The 21,000-nt window shown below is 33.8% G+C and overlaps 1 long non-coding RNA gene across 1 annotated transcript; it reads right to left on the bottom strand.

Annotated features, from left to right (window-relative positions):
• Window positions 1–1,170: 1,170 nt before the first annotated feature.
• Window positions 1,171–12,699, bottom strand: LOC129234171 (uncharacterized). The gene is made up of 4 exons (XR_008581534.1): window positions 12,540–12,699; window positions 10,171–10,188; window positions 5,144–5,170; window positions 1,171–1,198 (listed from the first exon to the last, which is right to left on the bottom strand). It is a non-coding gene; the product is annotated as an uncharacterized LOC129234171 (long non-coding RNA).
• Window positions 12,700–21,000: the final 8,301 nt, after the last annotated feature.

Genomic DNA, 21,000 nt, shown 5'->3' with positions numbered 1-21,000 from the left:
TATTATTATCTGAACCAGAACTTCTTATTTTGGTATTGGCAACACTTCCAAATGGCGATTGGAAGACTGGGATTGGCACGTTTTTTTAACCATGGATTCTCGTCGCAAGTTTTATTTTTTGACTTACTTTAAATCTCTACTAATAATAAAGCTGTAAGTCTCGCTGTCTGGATCTCTGTCAGGATCTCTGTGACGCTCTTAGGGTTTAAACCGTTCTGCCAATTATCTTAAAATTCCGCACAAAATTAGTTTGTAGCATGGGGCAGTTATTAGGAGTAAAATTAGTTTGTAGCACCTCGAAGCAATTTTTCAAAAATTTGAATTTGTTCTTTTCCTGTTCCAATTTTAAGAATATTTTACCGATCAAATTATCATAACATGGACGAGGAAATTACCAAATTGTCGCAACGTGCAACCGTAACATGGGCGAGCAAATTAACATAGCAAACTGTCGAGGAATTCATCATCCATTATTTGTAAATATACTAGCTAAACAAATGACCTTTCAATTTTCTACTACGGGCAAAGCCGAGCGGGTACCGATAGTATATAACATTGTATTTATCATTTAACATACTTTTATTTTGTTTTGTTATTGTTTGATAAACATTTTTCAATACAGTTTTTATGATAAATTATCGTTTTTTTTAAATTTTTTGTTAAGCTAAAATGGATATGTCACAATGTATGTCCGAATTTAAATACTTGTCATAACTTTTTTTTTTAATTTTGTTTTACCTACAAACTTGACATCTTGTTTTTAAAGAACTCTTTTATTTAAAAAAAATAACTATTTCGTAACTTCGACCGAAGGAGCAAGTTTCATAATAGTGAAAACGAAACAATGTGGTTGAAATGGAGTCAAGTACTGTTTTAGTCTTATGGAAGGGATGTAAAATACGGATTTACTCGTACACGTTATCCTACTAGTGTTACTACCTCATGCTTCGACATAGGTACAACTGAACGACTAGGCAACAAACTTATTTCTACTTAAATAAATCATTCAATCTGCTTACTGAGTATTATTATATTACGCGGTTAAATTGATAAACATCAGCATGTTTTCGGAACGAGATCATGTCGGATGTAGGTATGTATGCATAAAAATACACATTTTACATTTTGATTTGTTTATGTTGCATATGAATAGGTATAACATGATATTTACCTGTTGGAGTTGTAGCATCAACGTCAGCTACATGGGAGTAAGTAAAGAATAAAAAATAATTATTGAAAATCATAAATACAAATTATCAATCAGCTTATCAATATGTAGGTCAAAAAAGTTAGAAATATTTACTTCTTTTAAATTTTGGATCAATTGAGCAAACATAAGATTATTTTTTTCCTTTAAATATGAACAACAATTTTCCTTGTAGCATTTAATAAATGATGCGAGTGATATAATATAATTATGCTTGTAAAGTAATCTTATCATTCCCCCTCCACTACCCATATTTAGTATAAAATTAATGTAATCTAATTCCTTCAGTTCTGAAAAAGTTTTCCTAAAATGAGGCACATAATTATAAAGGCACACATAACACTGGTGAACAAAGGTTTCGTTACATGAAAGATTTATAATGTTCCTGGGGCTATTTTTAACGCTGATTTCAAGTATCTGCTTAGAATTTTTCCGTCACCCACGGTTTTTGTGTAATTATAGGTTTTAAGTTATTTATTTTTTCCATGTTTTCCTATAACACTTAATTATAAAAACGGAAACCTGATAAACAAACATTTTGCTAAATGAAATATTTATGGCTTTTCTAGGGTAATTTTTACAGCTGATTTCAAATATTCAGATAGAACTTTTCCATCACCTACATTTGTTGTGTAATCACAGGTTTTAAGTGATTTATTTTTTCCGTGTTTTTCAACATCACGTAATGATAAAAGCTCATCAATAACAATTAAATTCTTGTCATAATCAAGAGAAAAGGGGAGATAGATAGTCACTATAGTGGTAACATGGTAGTCATCCTTAATTGCACCCTATTTTCGCGATATAACACCTGAATTGAATAATTTTCTGTTTTTTTACATTTGAATTCCAACATAAAGAATTCATAGATTTAACTGTAAAGAAAATGCTTTAGTATACTGTTATAGTGTTGACTCTAATGTATTTGTTTGTATTTAATATGAAACAGATGAGACTTGGTACTAACTCTTTCGAAACTAATTTAAAAGCTATACTATTGCATGGTCGAAACACGCTGCCTTTGGTATCTCTAGCATATTCAGTCAAAATAAAGGAAACATATGGAGATCTTTTTAAGATAAAAATTAATACAACGCATATATTAGGATAATTACATTCTGGCCTAAAATTAAACTAAACAAATTTTATTGACTGCTATTTTTTCATAAAAACAATGATGTTTTCTCCTCTGCGAATGTGCAAATGGGAAAGCAATAGCAAGAAAAATTTGTATATATATATATATATATATATATATATATATATATATATATATATATATATATATATATATATATATATATATATATATATATATATATATTGCGACAGGACCCTACTTTCTAGAAACGGCTCATGTCCTCCCAAGCCTGCCCCTCCTCCTGGGCGGTTACGTGTGTGTATGTGTGTAAGGACCGTGTAGACGTGTGAGTATGCAGGACATGGACGCCACCGCCTAGGAGGAGGGGATTCCGGTGGACAGTGCTGCTAGTGGAGGCTAGGACCAGAGGAGCAGCTCCGTCCTCCGGTGGACGGCGGTGCTGCAGAGGCCCCTGGTCCATTCTGAAAAAGGAACCGCACATCAAGGACGGTCAAATAAAAGCAATAAGCAATCGTGATTGCTCAGAAAAAAAAAGACTGGATCTGTTATTCTACTTCTCTTTCATATTAATTTAATCATTTTCAGAAACTTTTTATTAAGACTTCGTAACACTGGTGCTGAATTTAAATTCCTCAAACCAGTATTTCTACGTATTATTCAATTAAGGTTTAAATAACGCATCTTTGGAGAGATTCTCATTGTCCAAGTGAATAAATACTTGCTGATTAATGCCAGACGCTTATGAAGGATGTTCCCGATGCCAAAAACAGAAAAAAAATGAACAAGAGAGCTAATTTTTCGATCATTATTTTAGTAATAGTCATTCACGAGAATATGCGCACTTCTTTCAAATTTCTGTCTAGTGTTACAAAAAATCTGTGGGTGACGAAGAAAAACTCTTTGCATATTTGAATTCAGCGCATTATTTTACACTAAGATCAGGTATTTTTCACCATGAAACCAAAAAAAAAAAAGATTTTAAAAGTTTTTTTTTTTTTTTTTTTTTTTTTTTATTTTTATTTTTTTTTTATAGACTAGTGTTATTAGAGTCAGAAAAGCAAAATAAGTTAAATTTGTGTCCGAAGTGATATTGACTACCACAATGCTTAAGCAATTTACACGTAAAAACTGGGTCTTAAAATAATTTTTCCGGAATTAAGAATGAAGTTCTATGTGCGATTTGTAATGGAGACTAAATTAGTTTTTAATAGTACGGATTATATGTTAAAACAGTTAGTTAACTGAAGTGTATACTCACTTGCATGCTAGAGGTAGATTTCTTGTTCAGACGGATTCTAACGCACATCGCGACATTAATTAAATCAGGAATGTTTATCTGAAAGACTATTAGAAGTAATTAACTAATTTGTGCATCGTTAAGCATCTTAACTAAAGTTCGCCGTATCAACTTCGTGCCAATCACTGTGTTGTACCTAGCTATACGTGCAAATGCGTTGTTGATTGATGCGTGTCTTTTTCTGTATAGAGGCATATTTTACATTTTGCTTTATAATAACTAATAACAATAAAAATATTTAAGTGCAAATGCCAAAAATAGTTTTTAGCAAATAAAACGCGCATAACTGATAGTGTAAAGTGATAAGAAAGTAAAAATCTTGGAAATAGATGACGCCAATCACTAAGCGCTTAGTTAACCATTATCCAGCTTTTAGATTGAGAATTTAAAAAAAAAAAGTTTAAATAAGTTTATGCGATTAAATTTACACACGAGGATAATCTCGTGTATGTTAGTAAAATTGATAACGTAAATCTCAGAATATCTTCCGCAACTCAAGTACATTTATAGATTGATTCTAAAATGAATATCGTCAAAATTCCCAATTTATTAAACAACTACTTAGTAAGCTGTGATTATACGTAATGGCATTCATATTTTCCGTACCAAAACATAGATTTTACATTTTGAGGCAAAAAAAAAAAGCTATTCAGGTGTGTTTACTTCAAAACCATGTGAATTCATCATTTTTTGTCCTTAGTTAATTTTATAATACTGTACCAAGAAAGACATAGTATTTGCATTTTCATGCAAAAAAAAAAAAAAAAAACTGTACCGGTGTGTTTACTTCAAAATCAGCTAAATACAAATTATTTTCGTCTTTAAATAATTTAATAATAATGTACCGAGGCATAGTTTTTATATTTTCATGTAACAAAAGAAAAAAAAAAACAAGTATGTTTACTTAAAAAACCTGCACAATTCAAATCAGTTTTGTCCTTAAGTTATTTATTAATGCTGCACGGAGACACAGTCCTTACATTTAGTGGCAAGAAAATAAAGCAGTGCCGGCTCAATCGAAATTATTTTGGTCCATAAATAATTTACTAATACTTTACCGTTACATAGATTTTATAATTTCATACAAAAAAAAAAAAAAAACTGTACAGATGTGTGTACTTAAATATCAGCTAAATCCAAATTATTTTTGTTCTAATACAGTTTCATGATACTGTATCAAGGCATAATTTTTATATTTCCTTGCAAAAAAAAGGAATGCATGTATGTTTACCACAAAATCAGCTCAATTCAAATACTTCCCCCCTTAAATAACTAAGCAATACTGATGCTAATTTGAAAACCAAAACAAGAATGAAGTCGTGCGCCGAACGTTTATTTTTTAAAGGAAAGGTAATACAAACTAGAAAATTTAAGTTGTCAGAGCGGGAAACGTTTTTGTAACCCTCCTGAAAAATTTCCTAAATTTGATAATGCTGGTTTCGATAATAAACGTTTAGCACAATAAATAATAGAAAAACATCGTTTAAAGAAAATGCCGTTAACAAATTGCGAATACATCATTGTTTAATTAACTCACCTGCTGCTGTAGCACCAGTCGTCGTGTCTAAAATAAATTAAAATAAATGGTTTAATAATTCAAATATGAACAACTTATATTTTAAGTTTTTAAATAATGCAATTTTAAATGTAAGCATTGCCATTTATTTTTCCTTTCAATTCTCAGCATTTCAGAATGCTTCTGAAATTTGAAGTTAAGTCGGATGATTTTACATGTTTTAATTAAATTTCAGTGTCATTATATTTGCCTTATTAATGCTTCTAAATTTCAATAAAACTTGTAATATTCAACGTAAATATTGACACGGTATCTAAAAGTGTTACATAAAAAGATTATATCAGTATTTTATGCTATAGTTAATGCCATGCTTTAATTAATTTATTAACTAAGACAGTTTATGTAAAATAAATAAAAAGCAGTTCACGACTTCACAAAACGTTTTTATTTGTTACTTAGAATATATTTCGAAAATATACCATCGATTTTCACCAGAGCTGTGGAATTGGAGTCATATAGTCGGAGTCGGACTGATTTTGGGGTAAAGGTTTTGGAGTCAGAGTCGGGAGTCGGAGGTGCAAAACTCCAAGAGTCGGAGTCGTAGTCGAAGTCGGTCAACTTCTGTCTAAGTCCACAATACTGCCAGTGTTGACGGAGTCAGAGTCGAACTGATTTTGGAGGAAAGGAGTAGGAGTCAAAGCTTCTAAATTCCGGAGTTGGAGTAGGTCATTTTCCATCTAAGTCTGTTACTCTGCCAGTCTTGGCGGAGTCAGAGTAGGACTGATTTTAGAGGAAAGAAGTAGGAGTCAAGGGTTCTAAATTCCCGGAGTTGGAATAGGTCATTTTCCGTCTAAGTTTGTAACTCTGCCAGTGTTGGCGGAATCAGAGTTGGACTCATTTTAGAGGAAAGAAGTAGGAGTCAAGGGTTCTAAATTCCCGGAGTTGGAGTTGGTCATTTTCCGTTTAATTCTACAACTCTGCCAGTGTTGGCGGAGTCAGAGTCGGGCTGATTTCGGAGGAAAGGGGAAGGAGTCAAGGGTCCTAAAATTAACGGAATTGGAGTCGGAGTCGAAGTCGGTCATTTTCCCTCCGACTCCACAGCCTAATTGAAACAAAAACACTTGGAACTACTGCTTGAAACAAAAACACGTTTTATTATAGCTTTGACTTTTAAGGCACTAAAGAAATTATATTCCGTTTTCTATTACTGATAATTAGTGATTGTTTTTCAAAAGTTTGAATCTGGTTCTCTGATTCTCTATGTTCAAAAATATTTTGATAGTTCAATTATTATATGAAACGATTTTTAAACTTAAGCAATAAGTTAATCACCGAGATGACTTTATTTAAGGATATCAGTCTTTTTATTTTTCAGATTTTAATGTTAGTAAAATCAATTAACAGTGAACGAGAAACATATTAACCATCGAGAAAATCATTACACCCGATTACGACTGAGTAGAACAATGTCATCTGAATAAGTTAGCTTTTTCTTTACTCTTCAGTTCACAGTTATTTAATTACAGTTCATTGCCAATTCATCTTTTTTTACTCATTCATTGTTACTACTCAATAATGCAAATTGATTTTCTTTTTTATGTGTTCTCTTAATGCGTGTTGCATTTCAGTAGATTTTCATACATTCTGATATCTAATTCAATTTATGTACCAGTACTTCATCTTGTTAGTGCAGTGTCAACATTGGGGTTCCACTTAAAATGTTTTATATTGTTTTAGTTTCTTGTGAGAATAAAAATAAAAACCAGTACATGAAAAAAACGTAAAAAATACAGTTGTGTGCAAAAATTTAAGACCATTAGTCATTTTCTTGTATTTTGACAGATATGATCATTTGCAAACGTGATTGCATCATTTCATGGGTTAATTGTGTCATACACTTTCTACTGTTGTAAATAAACCTGCCCATCTCGTTTATCACTAGTTCGTTATCAGATTTTTCGTATACAGTGTTGTTGTATAATTGTTGTAATACGTAAAAAATCTTTACTTAAGTGTAGAAAAACGGGAAATAATAGTGGCCCTGCTTGAAGTTGGATTTTCTAAACGCAAAAAAGTTTGAAATTAAACTTCAACAACACAGCTATCCATCAATCTATGTGTAAATTCAAATTTTTAAGAAATTATGCGGATCTTAAGAGAAGCAGTCACCAAAGAAAAACTACTGCACGCGATGATCGTGTGATAATAAGGATGGACATTCAATGTCCAACAAACTCCTTCAGTAGAATAAGAGTTGCTATGTCTGCAAAAGGCACCAACGTCAGTGCGAGTACTCTTTCAAGGCGTTTCACTAAAGATTTTGGTTTATTATCCTGTAAACCTGCAATACCATTAAATCTGATTTTTCTACGAGTAGTCTTAAACTTTTGCACACGACTGTAATGATATTGTAAAAATAAATAAAAACAAAATAAATAATTAATTAACTAGATATTGGAAAAAGAATTTAACAGAAGAGTTGGAATACGCAGTTGTGTGCCTGACATTCTGTTCTCTCGGTCTTTCTGCCAACTGCCTACCCCCTTTCCTCCCCACTGCAATTACATTTAATGGAATCATTTATATTCAAAGAAACTTTTATTGTTCGAGAGATACAGAACACGATACTTTATTTACTTATTAAAATATTTAATTGGACAATATTTCGATGAATTTACAATCGTCCAAAAAGTTAATATTAGCAACTAGATGTAAATTACAGATTAATCACGAATTAAAAGGCTTATTTTCCTTAATCAGATTTTTTTAAAAAAATTATTAATTTGCACATTTTTTGTTTTGCCTTGGCTATTTTAAGAGCGTTTTTTGAGCAATTTAAAGATCTCTAGTAAAAATGACGCCAGGGTAATCTTTATCCAAAAAATTAAAATCCCCAGAAACTCTTTTTAGCACCGAAGAAGCTAAGATAATTGATACGTGTGCTTTTTTTTTTGCAAAAAGTTTCATAATTGTTAAAATTCGTTTTTTGCAATAACTAAAATATAAGAGGAAACATTTTTTGAATAAAATTATATGTTTTAAGGCGATTTCTTGTCAAAGGTTAAAATAATAAAGGAATCTTTGGAGAAATAAATTTTAGCTTTTATAATATCTCGTTAAAGTTAATCGTATTGAAAGGACATTTTTCTTTTATTTTCATTTATTCAATCGATGCTTTTCCATAGGGGAGGGGGAATTTTTTCTGCATTTAATTTATATAGTTTGCTTGCTATAGTTTTATCCACTTACTATATTGAAAGAAAACAAGCTCGAAGTTTATCTATTATCGTTTGAAAAATAATGAAAATTGAACTTTATTGAAGCATGATGGCTAACAATTTAAGAAAATGAATTTGATATCACTTTTATATGAACTTATTTCTTTTCTTTCCACTCAAGTTATGATATTTTTCAAAATTTTCTACGTCTTTAAAAATATACATATTTGAATTATTTTTGAAATCAAAACAATCGAAAGAGAAGGATACGCCTGCTCTTTCAAAATCGATGTTGACCTACTAAAAAGAAGGTACAGTCGAACATCCATATCTCGAACTTCCACATATGGAAATTTTCTATGTAACGAAATCCCAGGAAACTTCTATGTTTATTACATAGAAAAATTGTTTCTATGTATCGAAAAAATCTCTATATATCGAAAAAAAATTCGAGACATTCGTAGATTTTTTTTTCCATTTTAGACTGTTTGTCTCATAAAAAATAAAGGTTACGGGAGAAAATTATGTTCACTAAAGGTTGCTATGAAACTCTTAAGGAATCTGGGGTTGAGGGGTGTGGAGATAGGTCGTTGTTCCGTTCTGGAGTTCTTAAATTCCTCCAGTTTATTTCAAATCTTAGTTTTAACCAGTAGCACTGTAAAATCAGTTTCAAATTGCTCCTTTTCTCTGTTTATTATCATTCCTAGTCTTTTTAGCTTCAGTAAAAATCATTCAAATTAGGTAGAATGATTTTTCACTTTTCTCTCGATTACATTGTTAAAACGAAAATCCCCCTTATGTTGCGGATCAAGTTGAATTGCCGAAGAATAAAGATGTATGAAGGAGCAAAAACATGTAATTTCTGTTAATTTTTTAATTATTGAATTTCATTTAATCCGATGCTCGTACTAATTATAAATAGGGTTTCATACACGAAAATTAGCTTTAATTTTAATCTTTTAGGAGATTTTTATGATAAAATAAGATCGTTTCCATATATTGAAATTTCTATATATCGAATTTTTTTTCGGCAATTTGCTACTTCGATATATTTTGTTGTGGACAAACTTGTTTGTTATGTTTATTTTCTTGAGAATTCTGAAGTATTAAATATTAAGCAAGATAAGCTATGATTTATTTTTTTCCTTTTTTTGTTTGATATTTTAACGAGCTACTACTCAACTGAGCAACCATTACTTAGTACGGTATATCATCATTAACCTGAGCACTTTACGCATTTTGCAAAGATGCGCTATGAACAAATAACTTATGTTGGTACACTGAGTTAATTACATAATTGAAAATGGTTTACTTTGTAAATAAACTTTTACTAGTGGATCACTAAGGGATCCATGTTACATAGGTTACCTACACCAGTTCTAGTAAATTATTGCAAAAAAAAAAAAAAACTAAGATAAAGCAAGATAATCAAGATACATCGAGAAATTACAGTTTAAACAACCTGAAAAAAAATATGTTACTGGATTATCTCTGTTAACTCCGTCATAATCTCTGTCTTGGTATATGTCATATCATGAACAAAGAGTCATGATATAAAACGTAAATTATCCTCGTATAATAATTCCGAGAACAATCTCATGTTCTGTAGATATTTGAATTACACGATTAAACTGATACATTGAAAAAATAAATCTAAAAATTATAATAATTTTAATAATAATAAAATTAAATAAGTTAAGAAAATAACATGAGATTTAACGTGAGCAGTACAGGTCTAGCATAAACATTAAAAAAAATTCTATCAATGGTTCGGTTTTAAAACAAAGCAAATGATTCAATTATAACTTATAACAAATGCTTAATACTTACCACCAGCCATGACTAGGGCTACAAGGAAAGAAACAAAAAGAAAGTTAGAACACTTTGTTTCAAATAAAAATGTAGCAGTGAGAAGCAAAAATATGTAAGTGGACTTTTTTAAATTTCGAGAAAAGCACATTCGAAGTTTAGATCTCAGTTAAGCTTTCATTGATTTGTTTCCGAAATCATGCTATATGGCAAAATTTACCAGGGTCACTAGCATTATTCTCAGTACAAAAGCAGAGGATGGATTCTTCTATCATTTGTACACGTTACCTTGAAATTTTTAGTTTTGGTATTTGCATCCCTTTGCTTCTCACTGCCTTAAATAGGTAAAATCAGTAACATAATGTATTTTTAACTGTAGTAAAAATAAAAATTTATCTGCGAATAACTCAATGTACTTTTCAAAGTTTTGTTTAATATTTTAGCTAAAGAACATATTAGCTTCTTGAACCATTAAAAATGAGCAACTACTTCAAACTATATTTTAAAAGGTTCTTCATAGCTCAAGGAAAATAACAAACTATTTTTTCATGATAGATGTTTATAATAGTTATGTACCCTAGTAAAAAATCGTTGTATTTAAGATTTCAGTTTATTTGGTTGAACAGTATGTACTTATTTAAAAAATAAAATCATAATAAAATACCGATTTTCATGAAAAATTCTCTCTCCCCTACGCCCAAGAAAGTTCATAAAAAAACTGATATTGGAATACATTACAGATTAATTATGAAACAACAACGGAATAAAGTCACTCATCTTGCACTAAATTGCAGAAACAAGTTTCGGTGTTTTTCGTATTTCGGGAGTTTTTGGCTCGTTAAGCTTAATAATTTAAGCTTACGATTTTAAAATGATTCAAATAACAAACAAAAAATATTTAAAATAATTTTATAATTTATTTTCTGTTTTATGATTTTGTGTAAGTATTTTTATTGCTTACGCCGCTATTCCTATTTTTCGGTCTTTCTGGATACTTTGCGACAGCAACAAGTTTCTAACAAGCATTCTTCAAAAAAAAAAACAAACAAAAAAATCCAAAATAAAACAGAAACCATTTTTTTGGCAAGAGCAAAATTTAAAGTTTGGGGTATTATATTTTAAAAACTTCGAAGTTCAAATTTTTAAAAAGTCAGTAATCGTCCTCTTTTAAAATTATTAAACTGTAAATGGCAACAAGATTACCAAGCAGAGCTCTCAGAACAACTTTTAAATGAAATCAAGTACAAAAATATTTATACCCAAACGCATGTTTTTGGGAATTTTGTTCTGCAACGACTGGTTCATGAGAGAGGGTAGGTTACTTAAGCGCTTCATTATAGTTTTAACAGATTTGTTGAACTATACAATCTTTTAATGGTTTTCTGTAATTTTATGATACCAATATTATCATCGGAACCACATTTTCACAAAAAACAAACTAGCAATTGTTTCATTACTATTAGCCTTTATTTTTTTAAAACCGATTATTTTAAATATAAGTTTGTATACATTGTTTAGTTTCACGTGGAGTGCTTCAGCTTTTTTACAGCATCCTTCACAAAGGCTACGTCATTGTAAATGACACTAATCACAGCATTATGACGCTGTCAAGTTAAGTTTGCTTCAAGTTTAGTTCATTGTCTCTTTTGATTTCTATTTGCGCTTGTTAGTCTTTTCAGCGCATTAGTTGAAATCTTATAAACCACCTAGTGTCCTTTTTCATAGTATTTTTTATTGCAAAAAATAGCATGTCTAATAATAACTGAAAACAAAATCAGCCGTTACTAGATAGCCTTTTTGAAAATGTAAAATACTTTTGAATTATTGATTGAATTACTTAAGCTTATGAGCTTACTTAAGCTTTGCATAACAGAAATATAATCATTCAGTCAAGCTTTTATTGATTAGATAGTACTCTCAGCAAGAATAAATCTGTTGGATTAGTAATAAAAAACTGTTTTTGTGAACATGCACATACATTACAAAGAAAATATGAAAAAAAAGTGAAAGTTGGAGCAGTTGTTTTAGTATGAACAGTAGCATAAGTATGCAATTAAACTCATTGGGGAACAGTAGTAAACATATAATCAGTAAATTACCTCCAGATAGCCTGGGTTAAAGCAGAAATACATGAAATACACCGCCAGCTTAGTCATTCTTGGCTTCCTTAAGAGGTTTTTCCATCTCCAGCTCAGTCACTTTCTTATGCCGGGCTGATAAGTTCTAATAAGCATGAAACTGCAGTCCTCGGCTGGAAATGACTGAGCTGACGGTGTATTTCAAGTAGTAAACATACTTCTTACTTTACTGTTTCAAAAAATATTTTTCTGAAAAAATAAGTGGAAAAAGTTTTAGCGGGAAAATTTTTCTTCATCCAAAGAATAACTTACCAAGGGGTGCGCACGACATTATGGTAAGGACAACCATGAAAAGGGCGAAAATGTAAGCAAAGATACTCATCTTGACTAGATTACTTCTTCTCAACTTTGATCAGTAGAAATGAAATCTGCGTCGTCTGGAACGGTGTGAAGAGTGCACGGCGGATCCTCGTTATATACCCACAGATATCGATTCCATCGCCATTCGTCCAAATGTCGTCACGACATGTTCTCGCAAATAATATGTTTCAAGAGATTAACCTCAAACCGCGGATGGAAAAAATGCATAAAATTATCTAATCGCATTTGAACAGACGCATCAAGCGTGTTCATGTATTTTAATAAAGACGGCGAAAACTTGCAGGTGTGAAAGGAAATTTAACCGCAAAAGATTTGCTGATATTATACTTCGAGCTAGAAAATTATTTGAGCACTAGGAGCTGTTTTAAATTGTAACCTATATTTGAAATTTAAAATGTGTTCCGGTTAATCCAACTTGTACTTGTTTATGCCAGAAAGCATTATAATATTTTGTTTAATGTTAAATGATTACATTTTTTCATTATTCATTATTCAGAAAATTAATTGTGAAAAGTTCGAAACTACGTATGTTACAAAAAAAGCATTTTTTCTTCGCAATATAAATAGATTGAATAAGTATCTGCTGAATATATATTTTATTTGATGCATTTTGGAGTACATCAAGTTATTTGCAGTTACCACTAATATAAATGTGTATTTTATAACTATTACATAACAAGAATTTACTTCTATTTATTCAAACAATTTTTTAAGCACTAGGTGATTCTGTCTTCTAGAGAAAGGGTTCCCATGCTGGGTGCCGCGGCACCCTGCGGTGCCATGGGTAGAGGAAAGGGGTAACACGAAGTGTTCAGTGTTGTTGTTTTTGATGCTAATGTAATAAAAAAGTAATTAATAATTCATAAAAATTTCACCCGTTTTCCGATATTTTATAATCGCGAAAATGCAACAAAAGCAAGTTACACCGTTCGTCTAAAAAGCAGCTAAAATAGGCTTCATTTCAGAAAGCGAACAACGAGTGATACTCTGTTAATATATATTTCGATTTCTTCCATAAAATCAAACACATTTCTTAACATGATGATGCTTGTGTATTCATGAATTAGATTTTGGGAAACAGGCGTGTCCATCGCCTTAGAATTTTTGAACGATTGTAGCCTTTTTTTCTGCAAAAGAATAACAAAGTATATGTCTTAAGAACTGCGTGTGTGTATAGTTTATCTCTAAATAATTAACAATGTGATACCTATTACGTCTAACATATCTAATTTTCTCATATTTTGTGCAATATATTAAGTAATACAATTGTAATGGTGGTTAAGTGTGCTGTTTTATGTCTAAGGAGCTCTAACTATGATAAAAGCCTATTTAAATTGCCGTAAGTAAGTTTTATGCGCTCTAATTAGAAAAATATATATAGTATCCTACTTCGCGGAAATTCAGTTATCGCGGTAAAGTCTGGAACGAATTAACCGCGATAAATAAACGCAAACGGTTAAAAAAATGTAGCCGCCCGTAATCCTACTGTACTTGCTTTAGTTGTTTTGTTTAGTTGTAAGTTTCAATTATTGTGGGTTCATGGTGCGATTTTAAATGTTCCCAAATTTGCGTTTGTAATATCATAGATAATGACCCCCTCCCTGCTTTGTAAAACTGTCTGTTACTAATTTTCACTAAATACTGAAGTTTTTTCTGGTGATCATACAATGATGTTAAATATTTTCTTCCAAAATAAACAGCAAAACTTGGCCTGTGTTTAAAATTGTGAACAAAGACAAACTAATGGAGGTTTTTGTGCTGCTTATAGATTTGCCTTATTTAGTTAGCGAATTATTTTACATTTTAACAAAAGTTTCAAATATTATTTTAGTTGTGATATTTTGGTTACATGGTGAAATAAAAGCCTAGATTCATTATCACGTAGTCTTTGGCTATAAAAACAGCGCCAGTTGAAAATATTGCTTTCCGTTATAATTGAATCGTTATGATTAATTATTACTATGTTCTTATTTCTATGAAGTTAACAGATATATTTATTAATTGATTTCCAATTGTATGCTTGATACATAAACTAGTTTATAAGTGTAAGTAATAAACTTACGTAATAAACTTTTAAAAAGACTTTTTCTCTCAAAATAGGCAAAAATAGGTTTTTTATCCTATATGTTAAAGCCCCATTGGTGAAAATATCTTTATGATTGAGAAAAATGGATGTCATATTTGAAATCAGCTCATCTAGTAGAGTAAAAATCACTCAATACCGTACAATCATTTTTTTCATGACTCGAATTTTGCAGATCTGTAATTTTTGACAATAAACACTTACTATTTTCCAACGGTTGCAAAAATCAATCATCTTTTTACTTCTTTCCATTATCGATTATTGGCATGGGTGAGGATAAAAACCGTAAGAAAGCAATAAATTTCATGCTTGCTCCAGAGAAGCTTCATTTCAAAATTTTCACTATGATTACTATTGACATTGCTGCCGTAAGGCAACGAATTTTCGTTGCAATGAGTTTTATGTTTAATCATTTAATGGGGAAATTACATGACATTTACTGTTTTCCATCATAACTATTTTAAACTAAGTATTTTAGGAATAAATTATAGCCTATGTTGGTTCTCTGATAATTTAGCTATCTATGGTGAAAAAATTGTTAATATCGGTCCAGTAGTTTTGAAGATTACCCCGGACATACATACGTACAGAAGTAGCCATTTATGTATAAAGATGAGGATACAATGCCTAAGAAAGCAATAATAGTCATGCTTGCTCCAGAGAAGCCTTGATTCAAAATTTTCATTATGATTACTATTAATATTGTTGTTGCAAGGCAACGAATTTTCGTAACAATGGGTTTTATATTTATTCCTTTAATGGGGAAATTTCATGCGTTGCTATGCATTAAACAGGAACCGCCGCGCCGAGTGCGCTGCATCAAGAGACGTCTGATCCACCTCCTGGGGTGACGATGTTGACCAGCGAGATTTGGCAAATTTACCGATTGGCATTTACATGCCTAATGCCAACTTAAAGGGCTTTCTGATGAAGCTGACCTCTACCTTCGGAACCTATGCTCCTTAATGAATGAAAAGAGACTGATTTTGGACGCCAACACTTGGGCCCCTTGGATCAAGAAGATGAACCGTCTGGCCGAAGTAATGCTGATGAAGTTCCCGCTGGATGAAGAGGGTAAAAACCCAAATTTCATTACTCTGCGGGAGTACCATAGCATGACAATCTGCCAGGCAAAAAACCCCCAACTTTAAGGCCACAGTGCCGTATCAAAAGAGAAAATCTACTGAAGACGGGTTTCAGAGCCCTACAAAAATCTGCAAGGTTAAAAAGAATGAGAAGGTTCAACCCTTAAAGGGTGGAAACATGTTCAATGCTCTTATCCAATGTGGGGGGATCTCCACCGATTTGTCTGACCCAGACATGGATACACAAGAGGAGGTTGTCGCAACCGTCCCTCCTAAAATCAAATCCATACTAGCCACGTACCCAAAAGAATACAAGGACTTTGTCACTGGGCTTAAAACAGAGACTCAAGCTGAGTTCAAAGTAAAGGTTTCCGGAGAATTTGCCAGAATTTTTCCGGCCACTTCTGATGATCACAGAGCCATTTCGGAGTACCTGCTCCGAATTAAGATACAGCATTACGTGCAGATGGCTAAACATAATCGCCCTGTCAAAATTGTTGTTAAGGGATTGCCATTGACAACGGATAAAGATGATTTAAAGTGGACTCTTGAAGAGCTTGGCTACGGAGTTAAGAAGGTCGAGCAGCTTGTGCGAAAGGGTTCCACTCCTTTGCCGATTTTTCAAGTTCACCTATCACACACTGAAGGGGTTGAAAAAGTCTTTGACTTGACCAACATTCTATACACATATGTCACTGTGGAGGCATATAAACCTAGGAAAGGGCCTTCTCAGTCCCACAGATGCCAGAAGTTTAACACAGCTCTGAAAACTGCTTTATGACCCCGAGGTGTGTTCGGTGGGGGGGGGGGGGTCACATCTCTCCAGTGACTGCCCGCACAATTCTGCTAAGATGGATAAACCTATGTGTGCCAATTGCCAGGGCCCTCATCCTGCCTCTTACAAAGTATGCCCAAAATATAAAAACTTTATTAAAAAGTCCTCTAAAACTTCTCCCAACCCCAGGTCATTTACTTCCAACTCAACTAATTTCCCAGCACTCTCTAGTCAAAAACAAGCTGAGAGTAAGAACGATGGCACTGCAAGTGCCCTCAATGCTCTCACACACTCATTCGCCCAAAAGGCCCGAGGCTCAGCCATCGCAGGAGCTTCAAACAGAGCGGCTCAAGCCACCTCTGCTAGCGACGTGAGCACTCCGGCCCCAGAGCAGCCTCGTCGCAAACCATCAATCGGTGCTTTCTCGGAAGCTGCCGGAACATGGGACTCCATTAAGGAGATCTTGGACTTTTTCAAAGTTCTGAACCTTTCTGCCATCATTAAAACTATCAAACTGCTTCTGCCTGAAATTAGAAAACAATCTGACCCTATCAATAAAGTTTGGGCGCTTTTCCAAGCTTCCGTGGAAAGTGATGAGTTATTTCAGCGCACATAAGGGCTTTCCCCCTCGGCCTTTCTCTTTTGTCGTGGAATGCCTGCGGGCTGCTCGACAATATCACTGAACTTAGGCAGCTTGTTTATGAACAAGCGCCCGATATTATCTGTGTGCAAGAGACGCATCTTAGACCAATCAATCGTGGGATTGGGATCCCCAATTATAACTTTTACCGCAGTTATCGACTTCCAGATCAAAATAGTAATACTAGGGTGTGTGGGGGGGGGTACCTTAATTTATGTTAAGAGCTCAATTCCACACCACCAGAACCCAACGCCAAGCCTTTTGGCACTTGAAGCTACCTCTATCAAAATTGCACCAAAAGGCTTTTGCCCCATCACGATTGTCTCTGCGTATGCCCTAACACTCAGACAAAAGAGGGCAAAAGAAAAAGCCTCGAAGCTTCATCGGGATCTAGAAGCAGTCGTTCAATACCCTCATAGCACAATAGTTTGCGGAGATTTTAACGCACACCATACCTTCTGGGGCTGCAATGGAACCATCGCCACTGTTAGAACTATTTTTGACTTTGCTCAAAAGGCAGGAATTACCATCGTAGCTCCTCCCACACCTACACGTATCACTGTGACCAGCGCATCTACTATTGACTTTGGGATGGTCAAATTGCATTCCTACAGTTGCGTGGTGACTTCGTTTGCAAAGCTCTCCTCGGATTACAACCCAGTCAAATTTGTCTTTGGCACGGTTACAGGGAATCCTGCACTTCCACACGCCTCGAAACCTGATTGACCCAGGTTTCGTAAACTCCTGAACTCCATTCACTTTGATTTTCAGGACATCAATACTGGGACTGAGCTCGATTCTTCTGTTCACAATTTAACTAATACCATTATTAATATCCATTCTAAAACCTCCATCCCCATTTTAGAGCAAAGCTATGCTAAGGAGCTCTCCCTCCACATCAGAAACTTAATTAGGTCAAAAAATCAGCTACGAAAAACTTATCAATTCCGCAGGGATCCTGCTTCCAAGTCCGACCTCAATAAGGCACAGGAGCTAAATAAACAAGCAATTAAAAGGCAAAAAAATGACTCATGGACTCAATATATTAACTCCCTTACTGCAGACGACACTTCCATTTGGAAAGCCGTAAAGCGGCATCGGGGGACGTATAGACACATTCCGCCCATTAAAGGCAAAACCCTTCCAGGAGGCCAAACTGTAACTGCAGTGACTGATATTGAAAAGGCAGAACTTTTTGCCGATCCATTTCGAACTGCAGTACACACCTAACAACACCAGACATGACGATACTGAATCACTTGTTGACATCACACTACACAATTACTTTACAACTCCACACTCTAGCAACACCCTTCAGATTCAGCCCTCAGATGTTCTAAGCTATGTCAAAAAGTGTAAGAAAAAGAAAAGCCCAGGCCTTGATAGAATCACCAACTCTCTAATTAAAAATCTGCCAATTCGTACTATTTTCTATATTACCTAACTCATCAACAAAATACTTGAGTTGGGTCACTTTCAGCAGGAGTGGAAAATTGCTATAATAATCACTATTCCAAAAAAATAAAGAGTAACAGCGGAGCCGTCGGAATACCGACTAATCATCTTGCTCTCTGCTCTCTCCAAAATTACTGAATTCTGCTTTCTCAATAAACTTCTTCGCTTTCTTGCGGTTCACAACTTCATACAAGCAGAACAGTTCGGCTTCCGCAGGAAGTACTCTACAAACCACCAACTACTTAGAGTCACAGAACTAATCAGAGAGGCTGAAAAAAATCATCAGAAAACCATCGGTCTTTTCCTTGACATAACGGAGGCATTCAATAGGGTTTGGATTGATGCGCTAATTGACAAACTTATACGTCTTGGGTTACCTCATGCACTCATAAACATTATCAGCTCCTATGTTATGAATAGGCACTTTATCGTTTGAGTGAGAAAAACTCTCTCAACACCTAGACACATACGGGCCGGGGTGTCTCAAGGCAGCCTCTTAGGCCCAACTCTTTACTCAATTTTCACAAACGATATCCCACACATGGACAACACGTATCTTGCCATTTATGCAGATGACACCTGCATACTAGTCTCCGCTCAGGGACTTTATCAAGCCTTTTCAGCAATTCAAAACCACTTAACACATCTAGATATCTGGCTAAGGACTTGGAAAATCAAAGTTAATGCAAGCAAAAGTATAGCTACCTGCTTTTTTACAAGAACAACTGAGCTCCCTCCTATTAAATTGCATCTTTATACCGACCCGATTGATTGGTCTCACCGGGCGAAATATTTAGGCATAACTTTCGACCGTAATTTAACCTGACGACTTCACATTGAAGAGGTACGCAAGAAGTACCTCACTTCCAAAAAACCACTGAATTGTCTCCTGCACAAAAAAAGAGTTTTATCAACGGATAATAAACTGCTCATTTATAAGTCCTGCCTAAGACCCATTATTACCTATGGAGCACCCATATGGGCGACTTCTGCAATCTCTAACTTTAACAGAGTTGAGAACTTGCAGAGAGTGATGGTTCGAGCGGCGTGCGAGCCTCCCTGGTACGTCCGTACGGACAAGCTGGTGGAAGAGGTTGGCATCCCGACGCTCCACAACTTTTGCAAAAAGCTCGCCAAGAGATTTCACTACAACATCCCCCGTGTTAACAATCCACTACTTAACAACCTTCCAAATTACGATCCATTGGATCCTGCAAATTCTCGCAGGCCTCGCGCTCTGCTAGCTTAGTTTCAAATTCGAAACGGGGTGAGTGAATCCTTTATAGGGTTCACTTACCTCGTTTCGACTCTAGTTATTGTGCTACACTCTGGCTGGGAGCATGCTCCTATCTATTTTCATTTCACTATTTTTTTTTTAATTTCTTATCAACATTATATCATTGTCTTAATTTTATTTTATTATTTTTATTCTTTCAAATAGCCTAGAAATCCCTCACGGGGGGAAAAAGTATAAAACTTAAAAAATATGTAGGAAGCAAAAAAAAAAAAAAAACCTTAAACTTATTTAAAAACAGAAGAACTTTAGTTGAAATTTACTTTGAAGAGTCTTCGGCTAACCATTATGGTACTCCTGTTAGAGGAAGCCACATCTCTCGTACATCCACGCAACCATCTTCTGCGACAAAATAAAGCCATGCCCCCAACCGGGGAACTATCAACATACCACACCAGAGGATAAGGGGCAGGGCCCCAGATGCCTCAAGCAACGAACTTATATTTCCGTGGCAAATTTCATGACATTTACTGTTTTCCATCATAACGTTTTTAAACTAACTTTTCTATGGAATAAGTTATAGCCTAAATTGCTCCCTGATAATGTAGCTATCTATGGTGAAAAAATGGTTGAAATCGGTCCAGCAGTTTTGAAGATTACCCCGGACATACATATATACAGAAGTAGCCATTTACGTATAAAGATTATTACTTAAGAAAGCGTTTTGAGATTTTTACAAGACGTGAAACTTTCCTGCATGTTTTTCACTTACTTGCGGGACAGTAGACCAAAAATATTACTAGCTAATTCCGGTATAAATGTTATAAAACTATCACAGTATACTTATGACAGTTGAAATATTTATTTCTTTTTTCCAAGACAAAAATCAAACAGGGGGGAAAAAAGCAAAATTCTTTTCCTCTTCGGGTGGTTACATATGCAATTTATTGTTGAACAACTGCTTGAAATTAAGTTATGGTTGTATTTTATTTTACGAAGTCTGATGTGCAATAGACATATACTGAACAAATCAATTGATATAGGTTTGTTATGCATTTTTACAAGAGTATAGGAGTATACTTCATTAATTCATACCAGAGGTAGATTTTATCACCTGAAT

Source organism: Uloborus diversus, chromosome 1 (genome assembly GCF_026930045.1).
Source record: "Uloborus diversus isolate 005 chromosome 1, Udiv.v.3.1, whole genome shotgun sequence".
NCBI classification, from domain to species: Eukaryota; Metazoa; Arthropoda; class Arachnida; order Araneae; family Uloboridae; genus Uloborus; species Uloborus diversus.
Note: the sequence above shows the minus strand (reverse complement) of the source record. Positions and strands in the feature narration are given on the sequence as shown.